Source organism: Falco punctatus, assembly GCF_963210335.1.
Source record: "Falco punctatus genome assembly, chromosome: 1".
Classification (NCBI taxonomy): domain Eukaryota; kingdom Metazoa; phylum Chordata; class Aves; order Falconiformes; family Falconidae; genus Falco; species Falco punctatus.
Genome location: NC_137580.1, coordinates 24804875 through 24821067, shown reverse-complemented (window position 1 = coordinate 24821067; position 16193 = coordinate 24804875). Strand labels below are relative to the sequence as shown.

Genomic DNA, 16193 nt, shown 5'->3' with positions numbered 1-16193 from the left:
TGAATGTCAGCATTTTGCCTAGGCTGAAGGTATTGGAAGAGTATGTGCAGCACTAGAGTGAATTTTTGGCTGGTAAACTGGCAGCAGAGGGAGCTGGTACTCTGTGCATCTCAAGGGGAAGAGTCCCCTTCGCCGCCCTCAGCAGGGTTCGTCTGCACGGGGTTTGCCTTTCCAGCTTGGGAACAAGGTACACTGAAGCTTCTGGGCAGGGCCTTTAAACGAGATAAGTCTTTTTTTTTTTGTATTAAAAACAAAAACAACGTGAGATTTCTTGGGAGGCATAAAGAGGGCTGCTGAAAAATGCTTCATGCAGGTTAACAGCTCTGTTAGGGCACCAGATGCTTAGTATGTGAAAGGAGCTTTGTTAGATTTGCTCTTCTCTTCAGTGTGTTTGGCAGTCTTCTGCTTTCTAAGACTTGAGTGGCCCTAGGGTTTGGAGGAAGAAGCACCTTTGTTTTCTTTGGTATTAATGTGTCTGCTGGGGTACATATGCCACGTGTTGCTTACATAAAGAGGAATGTTATGTTTAGGTGTTACATACAGCTAGAGATACGTGTACACCATGTGTTTTCATAAATACATATTCCTCTACACGGATAATCGTGGGTTTGCTGAAGGACTGGCACATCCTTGTCAAGAGGAAGGTGCACATAATGGTTGCCCCAGCAAATATTTGTTAAGTTTAAATGTGGGACTCCATGATCAGCTGTGATAAGCATTTATAGGAAATGCTTTGTATCAATTAATATGATATATCAGATACCATTGGACTATTTCCTGTGTCTTTCTGAAATCCTCATGAGCCCATTTGCTGCAGAAGAGTTGCTGTGCTGAACTCAAGACAGCTTATTCCTAGTCTTTGTGATTTTTGTGAACTGTTTTCACCACCACAGGTAGTCCATTTCAGGTCTGAGCAAATTTGTGCACCATAGGTAAATGTGAGAATTTGTACAGAGAGAAGGTTTCACTCGCGTAAAATTTTAGCATGAGCTTTGCCAGTGAGTTGGATTGCTTCTGCCACACGAATGAATGTTCAGTGTTATTGTAGCAATATGTGGGTGCAGTAGTCTGGTAATCTAAATACTCAGTTCTCCATTTATTCTTGTTCGGTTTACACCCTTTTAATTCTGTTAAAATCCCACCCAAGGTCTGCCAGTGCAAGTTAAAAGAGAGTGGATGGATATATTTGGAGGTGGATTTCTTCACAGCGTATTTTTAGGTGAAACCTGAGTCTGTAAGAGAGTTGTTGATATAATGCAGCTACCTAGGAGGGAGCCTAAACTCGCGGAGCTGAACTCAGTCAAGTTGTATTCAACTAAGGACAAGTTCCCTGAAGGGGTTCTGTTCTGATAGAACTCAAAATTGCTGAAATATCCTGGCACAGATCCCATGTGGAGTAGGAGTTGGAGCCTTCAGTGTCTGTATTGCTTTTCTATTCCAAAGCCATAATCCAGAGCATGCCTGGAAACGTTCCAAGCCATTGTCAAGTATTCGTTAATACTAATGCAACACAGAAGATAATTCTGCAAAGGCGAGAGGACATAGGGTGCAAATGAGAGACGGGTAATAGAAAATCTTGGTTTGTTGGTAATATTTCCAATGTAATGTGTAAATTCAAAACTAAAAAGGTCATAATTTCCCAATTTTAAATGCGCTTTGCTTGCCAGTGCCTGCCTAGCCCGGTGCAGGCAGGGTTTCTTCTATATTTGTATAGCCAGGAGAGCCTGCTAATGCACACACTGCTTACTCACCTTCTAGGTTTAGGATTAATGATACTTACAAGCGTAAGATTTTACACATCACATATGTTTTGTTCTCTGTCTTGAAAATACAACCTAAACTTTGAAAACAGGGCTACGATGCGTTAGTTTTAGCTTTACTTCAAAAAAAAAAAAACAACAACAAAAACCCCCAAACTAAATTGCTAGCTTTAATAGTTTTGACCTGGAACAAAGACTGTTTGCCTCAAAAATGCACTTCCTTTCTCAGCCATGGTAATTACTCTGTTAAAATATATTGACTGTACAGAAATCCTTGTCTTGATGTTTGATGCTGTTTCTAGTGAAGAGGATCAAAGGTTTGCTGTTTTCCTCCCTATGATGTATGCCTATGGTAACATAATTCTTTTAAGTCTATGTTAAAGAGACAAGGATGGAGCAAAGAAAGATATAATGATCTGTCTCAGGCCAGTCGAGCTTGTCAGCTGTGGAGAGGAAGCAGTCCCAGTGAGACATCTGCTCCATCCTTTACACTAACCTTACAAGCGGTCCTGTCATGCTAGAAGGTACACTTTCTGCAGATGAGCAAGCGGAGGTGGATTTCTGGAGGAGGAATTGGGAAAACAGAAAACACAGACCTGAAGTGTCTTGAAAAAGGCTATGTAATATTCTTTCCAAATGATACCGTATTATTTAATGTGATACATAGCTTTGGCTTAGCTGTTTCTTCACCTTTTCTGCATGTTTCCCATTCTGGCTTTACTGAAAACAAAGAATTTGTAAGTAAATTACCGAAACTTGCTAGTAATAGAAGATTTGACAGTTGAGAAAGAAAGAGAGAGTTTCTTTCTTAACTTCCCTCTGCTTATTAGCTTGAAATTGTCTAAGAAAGACAAGTTGGTGAGAGTCACATTCAAGATGCACGTGTCAGTATAATGTAACACCATTTACAGGGTGCTAGAGCAGAGTGCTGCTGTTTGCCGGAGAATTTGATACTTTGTCAGGCCACCTGGTTGTTCTTTGTGGCTGTTTTAGTGGGAAATCCAAATTCTTAATTCGAAGCTGAATTACCAGGGTGGATTCCTTGAAGTGTAAGAATTTTTTCAAGGGCAAAGTGTCAATTTTGACACTTCGGTTCCGTGGTTTCTGGAAAGGAAAAACTGCTTCAGTATTTTTTAATATGCTGCTGTACACACGGGGGTGCTCAAGCTACAGTTCTCCGTGTTAGCTGTTGGGCTGTCAGGGTTCTAAAATCTAGGGCAAGCAGGCAGGCCTCGGATCAAAACGTTTTTCTTCTGTCTTTCATCTTGATGCCGCTTCAGAGCCTAATCAGCCCATCCCTTTGCAGTGTACACTGCTTTTCCACCTCGTTGCTGTGTCCCTTTGAAGTAACCCAGTGTTTAACGCTGCTGATCTTTAAAATAATGAAAAGAACTTGCTAGCTGCTCTTTCTTGGCGGGCTGAGGACGCCAAATGGAACTTGGCAGGTGTCAGGACAATCCCTCTTACTGCCGCGTTGTCTTTGCAAAGCCATCCGTTTGTGCAGCCCTGTGGCCAGCTGGCAGGAGGGCTCCGCTTCCTTCTTTCCCTTGTTATTGTTGGACTACCTGTATTGAACTGATCTGACTTATTTCTGACGGTAAATAAAATACCCCTTGTTTCTTTGAAGCTCAGCATAGTGCTAAGAGTAACAGCAGCTGCTGTTCTCATAAGTGAGGGTTGTTGCTCTATTTTTAAAGTTCAAGGGATCACAAGTTAGTATTATCTTAAAAGAAAGGGGAACAGGCTAGTGGGAAATTTGCACTGCATAAAAAGTGGCTAAAAGAATGTCCTTAATTTTTTTTTTTTTTTTTTTAATTAGTCCCCTTCCCAGCCTCCCGCCCCCCCCCCCCCCCCCTTACTTTGTGGATTTGGGACCAGTTTAGGCCATGATTTCATAATATTACAACTAGACACATTGCTGGGTCTCTCGGCAGGACAAGTGTGGTCTAGATCAAACTGGACTATGCAATTGCATTTGTGTCAAATTAGAGGATGCAAATACAGAGTTTATGCTGACGTCAGGGCTTTTTCTTGCCAGCGTCATGCCAGCTGTGGGAGGACAGATGATACTAGATCTAGCAAAATGTTAGTCACGGAAAGGCACTGCAAGCCTGAAGCTACACAATTAACCTGGCAGAAACTTTTGAATGCATGCAAATTGGCAAAGTGAGTTTGTAATAACGGATTGGTGCTTTTCATTGATGTCGCAGTGATGTTTTTGATCAATTTTTGGTGCACACAATTATCCTGTGGTGTTACGGGCTTTTGGTTTTGGTAAGGATTTTTGAAGAAGACAGTGTCAAGTTAGATGCCTAACTTTAGTGCAGATTGAGGTGAGCGCACACATCTGTATGTTCCTTTAAAGAGCTGAGCTTTGTAGACTCCTTAATTAACTTTGCAATTGAAGTAACAGTAAATAACATTTTTTAACCTGCTTGATTTAATATAATCCCCTGCTTTGAAGAAAAAAAGATTGGAGTCCTTCAGGAGAGGCTGCTGCTGCCTTATTTATAGGGACTGGGCTTCTGGATGAAGGTAATAGCTAGACAGAGAGCCCAGATGGCTCTTTATTGCCCCCTGCTTCCCTTATCTGGGGAAGTGAGGGTCCCCTCTGGCTGTTGGGAGGATGCTTCTCTGGGTCTCCTTGCACGGTGACCAGTAAGAATTTGCTGCCGTGTGTAGGGTCAGATACTTAAACTTGGTAAGCGTGCTCTCCCTGGCCTTCCGTCCCAACTGCAGTTACTTTGGCAAATACTTCACTGACCAAATTATCCAGTGTTCTACGGTTTTGAACAGGAGTAGATAAAATTATAAGAAAAATGTTGTCTCTGCTTTTACTTAGTTCCATGGTAGAAAATAGCAAAGAAACTGCAGTATTATCAGCTGCAATGAATGAGAACAGGAATTTAAGCCTATGATTTTCATATGATTTCATGCGCAGACTGGTGAATTGAGACTGTCATTACCTCTGTGAAGTAAATTCTGTTCCACATAGTACTGATGGGAGGGAGGCCAAGGACCATGTAGACTGGTGTAAATCTAAAGAAACTACTAGAACTCAGCAAACCTGTTCTTCTGAATTCTAAGCCTTATGGTTTGAGCCATTTTATTTAAGTTTTTTTTTCCTTCAAACTAATCCCCGATATTTGTTTTCTAATTGATATTTTTTCATGCATAGCATGAAAAAATACACTCAAGTACATTATCTTATGATTTTTTTTTATATACAGCTTAGCTTGTTTGCAGGTTATGTGGTGAATCATTTGGACAAAACCCACTTTGTCTTGGATAAATTAAATGCATGTGACTTGAAGCCCCAGGAAAGGGGGGGTGGGGGGGAGCAAATAATATTTGTTTCCAAGTTTTCAGATGAACAATTAATGTTTGTATAAAAAGCCAACATGCTTCTGGGGATTTTCACAAAAAGAAGTAACAAATGTAATTCTATACTCCTGTAGTAAACCGATATGCACGTGATGGAGTATTAAATGCTGGGGATCTAGTTTCAGTTAATCAGCATATTCAGAAGTTATCCACATTGTTTGTGCTGGAGACTATTTGAACAGGTCCTTCTACTGTTTAATATATGTCACGTATCTACAGAATGATGGGGCTTTTTTTTTTTTAATATTTGTAAGGATCACAGTTCCCCCAAAGTGAGGGATAATCTTTCCTGTTTGAAAACTGCCCTGTTATTACAGTCCTCAGATGTTATAACGATTGGAGTGTAAAGAAGCTAGCAGTGAGGAATTCTCTCGTTTCTTGCATATTCCAGGGGGAAAACTTAATGTACAACAAATGGTCCTAACTGGCCTGGAAAGAAAGCAGCCATCGTCAACACTCCTAAAAGCAAAGGGTGGAGGAAAGTGGGGATGGCAGTCCCTGTGCCATCCTTCAGGATGGAAGAATTTGTGTGGGAATTGTCATGCTGCTTTTTGCCTTGGAAGCCTGTTGCCTCTGTTCCCCAACTTTTGCACCCTTCCCCCTCTCACACTGGGACGCCGCTGCAGTGTGCTGCTTTCAGTTGAGCATTCTGCAGGTGAAGCCTACCAGGCATTTAAATTCTGGAATCTCATGTTCTGACTTTGTGGCGCAAGTACGGTGGGGACAAGAGCTTCGGTTATCTATGTAGATCCCTGAGATGGAAGAAAGGCTTTTATCCTGTGCTTAGAGCGTTCCTCTAGCTCTGAGTGTTCATCCCTTACCAATAGCAGATGTTTAAATACAAGTGTGTCCCTGCAGAAACAGAATCTTAACCGTGGCAAGCATTAAAGCAATGAAATCTTCCAGCTCCCAGAACCCCTGGTAATCGCATCCCTTATGAAAAAGTGGGGTATTGTACTGTATGCTCTGAAGTCTAATCATACCAAGCCTTTTTAGGCCTGGAGAGAGGTAGGGAAGGAAGACACATTTACCTGTGCCAAGTACCTTGCCTTCCTTCAAAGAAATCCCACTTTTGCATCTGCACTTGAACAGTAAAAAGATGTTCTGGGGACTTGTTACGAGAGTACAGCTAGGAAGTTGTGATACTGTCAATCATGAGCTTGATTTTTGGCTTTATGAGTCCAAGGCTCAAATGTGTTAAATGGAGGGACCAGAAAGGTTGAAAAGCCATTTGGTATGTGTATGGGTACCACACCGGTTGTAATGGGAAGAATGTTGTTAATTAGAAACAAACGCCAGTCTTCAGCATCAGCCAGTTTTGAGAAAAAGGGGCTGTTGGATGCAGGAGTTTGGTCCTTATGATGTTTGTTTTGTACTTGCCTGGGGACTGTTTCTCAGCGCTGGTCAAAAGTAGTGTGCAGTTGTTCCAGAGTGGATACAGTGCAAAACCACGGTAGATGATTGATCCTTGGAAGGGCAAGAGGGTTCAGAAGAGAACTTTGCAGCCAAGTCAGAGCAAGCCAAGAAGTTTTTTTGGTTTTTTTTTTTCCCACTCTCATCTTTTCAGATTTACCTGTTTTACTTTGTGGTGAGATGGGCTGGGAATCTGCAGGCAGAGACATGGTAACTTTGAAGTACTTTAACTTGAGAACGTCTGAATGGCTCTAGTCTCCGTTCCTGTGTGATGGTGGCTGAGGGCTGTGATGGATGGCCGTTTGTTGTTAGGTGTGTGTTTTTCACTTTGGGAACATGTTTCAGAAAATGATGAGCCATCAACTTTTTCTGATGGGATAACACTTTAAATGTGGATTTCAGTTGAAGTTTGTGAAAGGCTGAACTGGATTTGAGAGGTCTAATTGAGGTGCCAGAGCACTTAAGTCCAGTGATTTTCTTTTAGCACCTGAGTTTCAACAGACAACCGACTTCTATACTGATAGAGGTTTTTGAGACATGGTGAGTAAAGTGTGTAAGGACAAGACACTCTTTAAAAGTCTGAAACATCATTGCTCAAAACAGCAATTGCAGGATAGGTTAGTTGAAGCAGACTGTTAAAAGGATTCAGAGATTTTCTCTCCATGCAAAGTCCTCGCACAATTTTAGTTTCATCACTTTTGATAAAAAGCCTTGCCGTGAGGAGGGGCTTTCCTCATAATCTTGGTTAATATAGCTGCCAGAGAGGGAAAAGTGCTCATAAAGGTGTTTTTTTGAGCTCAAGGTGGTGAATTAGTAAGTTAGCTATTGTTTGCCATATTAATTCATAGTGTGCATTGTTAATGGCAGGAAAAGACTGTCTTCACAGACAAACTCATCTATGAAGATTCTTCAACAGGATCCCCACCTTTCGGTCACATTTCATGTTGCCGGCAGGCATGGTGAAGGTAAGAAATGTCAGCTAGGACTTCCAAGACCAATGAGTCGGGAGCACAGGGGGCTGACAGTTCCTCTGAAAGAGCCCTGCCTTTTCTAGACCTTGTCTGAGCTGCCAGCACTTGAGGAAAAAAGAAATATTGCTGAAGCTGTAGGGAGACAATGCTCTGAGTATGGTACAGGGCTCTGCCACACATGTATTTCCCTGAGGGTGGGTACTTCAGTGTTTCGATTTTCCTTCATGCCTTTTGTGCTACCTGTCCAAAGCATTTTGTACAGCTGCTAATTTAAAGAGTAGATTCATGTAGGTGAAGTGCTCAGAGTTTGGCATGGTGAGAGACCTTGTTTCTGGTTGGGGTCATAACCACTCCGCTAATCAGAACTGGCAAGAAAAAATATTACTTTTTAATGCGTGGGAGAGGTGGATAACAGTGACTCATTGTCTCACAGTGGGCTCTTCACAACATGGTTTGTTCAGCTGAGAAGGGTCTGTCGGAGCTGTAACCTTAACTATTGCACATATGCACTACGTTCTACCTCTAAGTCCCTGACATCTCCCTCAGCCCTATCCCAAGCACACGGACCTTGCACTGACCCCTGCCTTCTCTGCCCATCTTGTTACTTTCAGAACTGTAAGTAGTTTCACTGTTGCGGGGTTGAATTTTGTTTACGCTGTTATCAGCTCTGCAGGAATTTGTGGTTTGTAATCTTGGGCAGAGATGCATAGCCTCTAGTAGTTTAGCTATCCTAAGTACGGATTGGGATGCGCAAGCCATTTTCCTTTTCCCCTAAAGGTGAATGGAGTAGAAGGGGTATCCCAAGCAGTTAAACACGTTTCTTTCTGCTGCAGTGTTGCATGGAAGTTCACTCTCTTTGCAGCTGCTGAGTGAAAAATCTGATAGTATTTCTTTTCTCCTTGAAGCTAGGTCAAATTCCACTGAAAGTTAGTTTTTTAAACACCTTCATGCAGTATTATTTCCATCAGCAAATGAGGCAAGTGGACATTAAGAAACATCTTCCACAAGTGCAGCGTTGCTCTGTGTGTCCATGTCCTGTGATGATGAACTGTAGGGTTCACGCTGTGACATGTAACCTGGAAGCTGACAGAAGTCAAGTCAAGCACCGCAACAGGTAGCGACATTTTTCCCCATGTTTAGCTGTTTTTATGTTTGTTTTCTCTACACGAGAAGACTTTCCTTCAATTTGGGCAATGGAGCTTGAAGTACTCGGAGGACAGCTGTGAGGAAACATGGAGAAGCGGTAAGCGTTCGGTTCCCAAAGACTCACAGGTTGCACATCAAAAAGGAGAATATGCACACTGGTTGTAACTGCTCAAAGGAAGTCTGTGGCAGAACTGTGACTGGAAATTTGGTCTTCTGCACTTGGATTGAAACAAATTCCAAATAATGTTTTGTAAGTGATACACATCTGTGTCTTTCATACTGCCTGTTATTTCCCTTTCCTGTAAGAAATAGCCAGGTGTTCAAATGATATCCTAGAAAGTACAAGTTCCACTTAAACGCTGCACAAACTGAGCAAAGAAGTTTTTCAAATGGAATTAGGATTTACAGGTAATGAAGATCTATTTAAATGAAAGTTATTTAATGAAGATCAGCTATTTAAATAGCTGAGCCTTTTTTTTTCTGCACTCAGGACTGTATCATATGACACTTTTAGACTTCGTGAGCCAAAAGATCAGTTTCCATGGCTCGATCCTCCAGGGTCTTTTTACTGTCATTAGTCCCTACATTAAAAAGTGTCTTACGTCTTGCAGGTGATTAACTGATTTCTACTTTGATAAAGTTGAAATATTGGTATGCAAGCTAATTATTTCCAAAGTCTCCTTGCAAAGATAGCCAGCTGCATCACAAATACACTGTTAAATTGGGGGGTGAGAGGGAGAGCAGAAGGAAAAATGCTCTTATAGTTTCATGTGCAGTTTGGAAAATTTTCCAGACTTTACTGTTTATGTAATTGCTTTAATGACACACTGTATATTAGCAAATACACGATTCAGTATGGCAGAAAATAGTGATCCTTAAGGAAGTGAGAGTGCCTCTCCAAATCCTTGTGGAACTACTGCCTACAAAGTGTCTATGGTCTGGCTTCTTTCCACCTTAGTGTACAGTTAGTACCTCAAGCCAAGTGCAGTTATTTGCCCCAGATCACTTATCATAGAGCTACAGAACAGTTTGGGTTGGAAGGGACTTTGAAGACCCTCCAGTTCCCACCCCACTCCCACAGGCTCAGGGACCCTTCCCACCAGCCCAGGCTGCTCCCAGCCCCGTCCAGCCTGGACATAGGGGTGACTGGTTCATTTAAAAATGATTGTATGTTACAGAAAAGTATGCTTTTCGGTTTAAGACTGAAGTAGCTTGAATTGAGCAAATGCAGCAGGAACGTAGCAAGCGATCTAAGGTGATAGATGCTATTTATCTGCAGGAATTGATGTGGATAGGACAATCCTGCCTTCTGCAGTGTTTCCAGCAGCAGCACTCGTGGCAAAGCTGGAAGCCATGAGCCAGCTCTGTGACAGCAGGGTCCATTTGGGGGCACTCGACGGAACATCTTGCTGTAGGCTGAGCGCGCGTGTTACGTAAGGAGCAATTCCTTTATTTGAGTCTTGTGTTCTGGGGCCATTTGTATTTAGAACAGTGTGGGACTGACTAGCTTGGGAAACTGAGTGAAGCGTCTGTGCCTGCCCCAGGAGGAGAGATGCTAAGGTAGGGCTTCCAGCCTGCTGTTAAGGAGAAGGTAAAAGACCACTCGCCAGCTCATGGGTCTTCTTGTACTCAACACCTGTGGGAAACACAAGTGGCCAAGGAAGGAGCAGCTGTGTTCTAATGTGATCCTGGTCGGAAGAAAGTTGAGATGCAGGAATTCAGTTTTGAATAATAGACATAACTGCCCTTAAGGGCTTAAATTAAAACTGAGGCCCTTTTTGTTTTACATGCTTGACACAAGCAGATGGAAATCATATTGAGCATAACTACAGATTTATGTAAGTCAGGAAACATACTTTCTTAAGGAATTGCGAGTCAGAGGGACTGCGCTGTAAAAATGCCATGCGGGCTAACCTTGGGCAGCTAATAGCACACTTTAACGGGAGCTGCTGCAGGCAGATAAAATTCTCTTCTATACGAGTTTCTGAACGGTTAGGCTAGGAAGGGAGAAAGAAATGTGGAACTTGAGCCCTTTTTGTCTAGAAAATAGGTAAATGATAAAATCTTCTAATAGGGAAAGTCAGTTGCTTAGAAATGTATCCAGTAAAATAGAAATAGTGGTGGTACTCTCTAGGCACATGATTTCTGCTTTGAGAAAGAGTTTGATGTTGAGAGTTGGCAAAGAACTTTTTAGAGGTTTCATATCAATGTAACTTAAATGTTGCCTTTTGTCTTGTAGGTACAAATAAAGGGATTTGCCTTTTTGAGCACTCACGTTCTTTGTGCGTTTTGAAGTCTAGCTGGTGTCCATGTCACAAAACAAGACTTTTTAGATTATTATTTTTTTTTAAGGTTCTGTAAAGCAGAGGAACTTAAAACTCCAGACAGCTTCTGAAAATGTTCTCGGTTATGCTTAAACATGACACTATTATTCAAACTTAGGATTTATTCTTGGGTAAAATTCCAATTAAATTTGCCTACAACACCGTCCTTCCCTTGAGTTCCATGTCATACTGCTGTGTGTGTGTTTTTCCTGTTTTTTCTTTTTCCTTTTTTTTTTTTTTTTTTTTTTTTTTTTGAAAGCCAGCTGCCTTTGAACATCTTTCGGGTTTGTGGGGGTTTTGTGTTGTTTTTTCTAAATGTGTCTCTCCTGCTGTTCAGTGTTGAAGCCAGAACTGGGCTTTTTACCTTCTTTGTAGGTGTCCATGTGATTCATGTTTTTCACTAATTAAAATACTACATACTTTTGACACTCAGCTGTATGGAACTATTTCTGTTCCCCAGAATTACAACTGAGTCAATGGGTCCTTACCTGCTTTTGTAAATGGAGAAGATCCAGCTTTGTCAGATGGAAGATATAAGGGAGTGGAGCCAGGTCCATTGGTTCAGAAATGGTGCCATTTGCAAAGCTGCACCAATTTCCATCTGTGATCGCTGTGCAGTTCATGTTTTTGTTTAGTTACTGCCTGTATAAGTGCTTGCTCCATAGAGTGCAACTAATAATTCCCTTTTATTTTACAAAGTAAACAACCTCAGATGAATTGGATAATAAAAGCTTTGCTATGCTTGCATTTTTCTACTTTTATATGCTATTACTGGAAGGCTGAGAGATAAGCTTTGTTTGGAGATACTTAGGATAATGATTTCGGCAAAAAGCCCCCAGAGAAGGACTATGCAATGACTGCAATTTTTAAAAAATATATGGTGACCTTTTCCCCTTCAGATGCAGATTATCTAGAAGGAACTAATTGTAGAAATCGGGAGAAAATAGGAGCAGCGATGCTTTAAAATGCTTCAAGGCAGCATGCCGGCTTATTAATAACTAGCACTGCAGGTACTTCTGTTTCTCTTTTCTGCAGCATGGTGATGTTGACGTGAAGATGTCAAGATGGAACAGAATGCAGTTGACAGATTGCGAGAGCTTGGAGCTTCAGCGTGTTTACTTTTCCAGTGCAGCCAACCCCCTTAAGCAATGGCACTGAAATAAGAACAGTCTGGCTTGGGAGTAAGTATATATCATGTTGTTTGTTGTCACAAGCTATATGCTCCTGTGACAACTCAAAGTTTGGATTGAAGATCTCTGTGGAAAATCAGGCTAAAGTCTGGGAGCTGCTGAAATGCAAAAGTGAGGACTTGACCATAACATAGTCTTTTAAAAATCCTAAAGGTAGGGAAAACTAATTCTGATATTCTGGACAATTGAAATTTGTTTGGTGCTTTGGGCTTTTATAATATTTCTTCTCAAAGTCCTATGAGGCGAGATGATGTTCTTATGGTATTAAATAATGCAAAACACAGATTTTTGTGGTGCAGGTTTGAGCAAAGGAGCTGCTGTGTTAGTGTGCTGGCATTGTCGCAGCTGTCAGCATCCCTGGGTTTGTAATGGTTTCTGACTTGCCTCTGTGTTGTTTTGGTGAGCATCACTGTGATCTTTTATGGACCTATAGTCAAACAGCGTTTTCCAGTCCTTGTGAAAGCCCTATGGTCCTTTCTCAAAACATGGCTCACTTCCCCCACCCACACCCTCGCCTTGATCGGTCACTCATTTTCTGACCTGAAAAATTAAGACAGGTTGCCCAAATGCGCATGTGCCCTCACCATCAGTTACTGCATGTCCTTTGATAGGTAACTCGGGCTGTGGCAGCTGCAATGTGGTCTCGCTCGGTTTCATTTGCAGTGAAAGGAGATGGTGAAGTGAAGGTGCATCAGGTGAGACTTTTCCCCACGCATACAAATGCAGCACCTTTCCTTGGCTAAACTGGCGTGTGGTAATTGAGCCCAGAGCCAATTCCAAAGTTTTTGCAAAAGGATCTTGGCCAAGGCTGTTGATTTTTATGCTTCACTTGACTAAATTCATCCTTCCAGAGGCTCTCTGAAATCCTGAATCTGCTGATGCCAGCAGGAATTTTGTGACTGACTTCAGTGGGATAAGGATTTCATCCTGTTCTTTTTCTTTTTTCTTTCTTCTTCCTTTTTTTCCCCTTTTTCCAGACAGGTTGAAGTCGGATCAGTTACCACTCCCTTGGGTGGTAGTTCTCTGTGAAATGTGCTGGTCTTCTAAGCTGTGACACTGGGATGCTGGAATGGGCACTGAGTGATGAGGACAGGTCCTCAGGCTTTGATATTGGTGACGTGCTGAGAACGGCCTGTGGTTTATGAAGTTTTCTCTCAACCGCACGATACTCTATGTGGTAATTCACCTAGAACGTTGGCTTTAATTTCTGCTAGCTTAATAATATACTTCTACATTATGTTACTCTTGAGCAGTTCTGCACGGATAAGGATGTTAATTTCATGTTAATTTGAAGTTATATGAGATGGAAGAAGTAGAGGCAAAATCATTGGACAATTATATATGAATTCTCAGAAGAGAGGGTGTTACAGTAGGTAATTAATAAGTGATTGAGGGTCACAAACAACACGGTGATTGTTCGCTGTGAGTTTTATTTTCCAGTGGAATCTGAATATGTTCAAACAGTCTGGAAACCCTGGGAAAAGAGGATTCTGCCTAAAAACCAAGCAGAGTTGGAGCAAGCTATAAGATAGGGGCCTAACTATGGATTGAGCTTACTAATTAAAAAATTCAGTTTTATGTGAAAGTTGTTATTCTTTCCACACAGTGAACAGTCACTATTTTGGTTATGAATACCTAAAAAAAAAAAGAAAAATCAATAAAAATTAAAAAAAACCAAACCTTTCTCCATCTAAAGCTCAGTAATTTCACTGGGCAGCCTGCTTACTTCCATTCTGAAAACGGGTCAGAGTCACTGTAACACTTTATCATTCATGTGAATTGTAACTTTTGTGCTATTGGAGATATCTAGGATTACTTACCTGGTATTTTTCAAAGCAGGATTTCTGGAGCACTTTGTAGCATTCTTCATTCTGTGCCCTTATACTGTTTTTCTTTTTATTCATGAGCTGGTCAAAAAATAAGCAAGCGTCAGTATGACAGGACGAATTTTTAGATTATTGGTGACTGTGATGAGATTGTCATTTTCTTGTGGCACAGATGATTAATTCAGTCAGGTAAAAAAAGCAAAATGTATTAATGTTTACTCCAAGCCTCGCTTGCCCCAACAGTCTGGGTATTTTTTTTAATTTAAATTTAATTAAATTTAAATTATTTTTTTAATTGCCCTTTGATTTCTCCTCCTTACCATTTATTTGCTGCCTGATAATTTTGTGAGCGGCTGAGATGCAGATAGCAAAACCAAAAGACCCAACAAAACCCAAAAATGTTGTGCTTTTATCGCTGCTAGATTTCGCTTGCGAAGTGGAACTGCAGCCTACTGTACCATTTGCTTTACTGTGTTTTCTGAAATGGAGACACATATGGTGCAGTGATGCAGTTCTCAAGAAAGAGAAGTGTCTGTGGTTGTGCGTCACTGAAGTTCCCCTTTCTGATGGGAGCTAGCTAAAGAGAGGATGAAGGTTCCCCTAAGACAGCACAAAACTGTTGGGGATGGATGGGAATGTGGGGAACTGGAAAGACAGACCAAAGCCTTCTAGAAACTTGTATTTTGCATGGTCAGTGAGAGATTTTAACCCTGAGTTTGTGTGCCTTGTAACTCTCTCCCCCTGTCCTTTAAAAAAGCCAGGCCTCTTTGAACTTTGCCAAATGAAGGTCCAAAATGAGTCACCTGGCGAAGAGTTGGCTGGGTGAGCGACGCGGTGCACGAGCAAAGAGCAGAGATCCTTCCCAACAACAGCTGCCCGGCAGACCTGGGCCGGGGTGGCGCTTCAGTTGTTACCTTGGAGAACTGGCCAGGTAGCCCTTCCCCCCCACAAAAACCCTGCAAACAAAGATGTGTTGAGGTGTGAAACTTTTGAAGGATCACGAGTAACTGTGGAATCCATACTTTGTAATGCTCACTGCATGAGTAAACCCATAGTATTTCTTGAGACTATTAAACAGATCCGTGACCATAAGAGGCGTTAGGCTCACATCTGTAGGGTTCTGCTTTTCTAACATATGCTGAGCTTGTAGTTGTCTCACTTGCTTTATCAAAGAAACTTATAAGGAATTATTAAGCCCTTTCTTCTTGTCCTTTAAGCTTTAGGTCTGTACAGGTGGTGATAATAATGTGAATACGAGCAATATGCCAACCGCTGGACACAGCTGAATGCAAAGGGAAAGGAGGATTTTCTGGAGAGCAGTGTCTAGGGCAGAAGACTGATATTTGAAATGCTAATAGTGGCTAGGAGCCAGCATACTGTTAATAGCAAACTGTTTTCTTTGGAGGTAAGCACTGCCCTTGCTAATACGTCTTTGTTTTTAATACTTATTGGTACTAAAAAGCCCTCCATGCAGAAACTGAACTAATATTTGGCAAACAAGATGAAGACAGCATCTGATGGTCCTGAATGATACAAAGATTGTTTCTTTTTTCATGCTTCTGAATATGCTATGATTTGGAGTAGCACACAGAAAAGAAACACATCTCATGTTGTATCTGTATAACGTCTGCCAAAAATATTGAAATGATTTACCAACAAGCAGTTATTTTTCTCCATAAAGGTTTATGGCTAAGCATTGCAGCATTCTTGGTAGAATCTTTTCTTACTGTTTCTGTCTAAATATTTCTGTTTTATGGAAGGAAGTTGAGCAAATAAACCGCTCGTCATCATAGCTCTCTCTAAGTTTAGAATATCCTTCCAGTTGCAAAAGAAGTCCTTTAAGAGGTCAGCTATATATTAGCTTTGTCTGAAGTTTATCACAGATTAAAACCCCATGGCTTATTTTAGGAAGGCTTTTTACTTTGTTTTGGGAACCTCTTTCTTCAGATGCTCTCTGTAGACCTTTGGATTGCAGGCAACGTTCATGTTGGGGTCAGATGGACGTTCTGTCCCAAACCTATCTGGAGATACTGTCGTGCTGGGTACAGAAGCTGCCGACCTGCAGCAGTTTTTCTGCTTAAGCTTGATTGGTATGCCAAGCTTGCAGCTTGTGTTATCTTTTATTGCTGAAATTTGATGTTAAGATGCTGAGTGTCTTTGTAAACCCCAGGATAAGCTA

General features: G+C 41.4%; 1 protein-coding gene across 4 annotated transcripts in view; it reads left to right on the top strand.

Moving 5' to 3' along the window:
* The first annotated feature begins 237 nt into the window (after positions 1-237).
* LOC308072643 (uncharacterized protein) overlaps positions 238-16193 on the top strand; it is a 114899-nt gene continuing 98943 nt past the window's right edge. For 3 of the 4 annotated variants that reach the window (XR_013931724.1, XM_080409842.1, XM_080409843.1), the window contains exons 1-2: positions 238-10107; positions 12034-16193. The exon at positions 12034-16193 is cut by the window's right edge and continues 36934 nt beyond it. The gene's annotated coding sequence lies outside the window, so the exon portion shown is untranslated. The remainder of the gene's footprint in view (positions 10108-12033) is intronic. The other variant, XR_013931723.1, reaches the window with a different exon arrangement.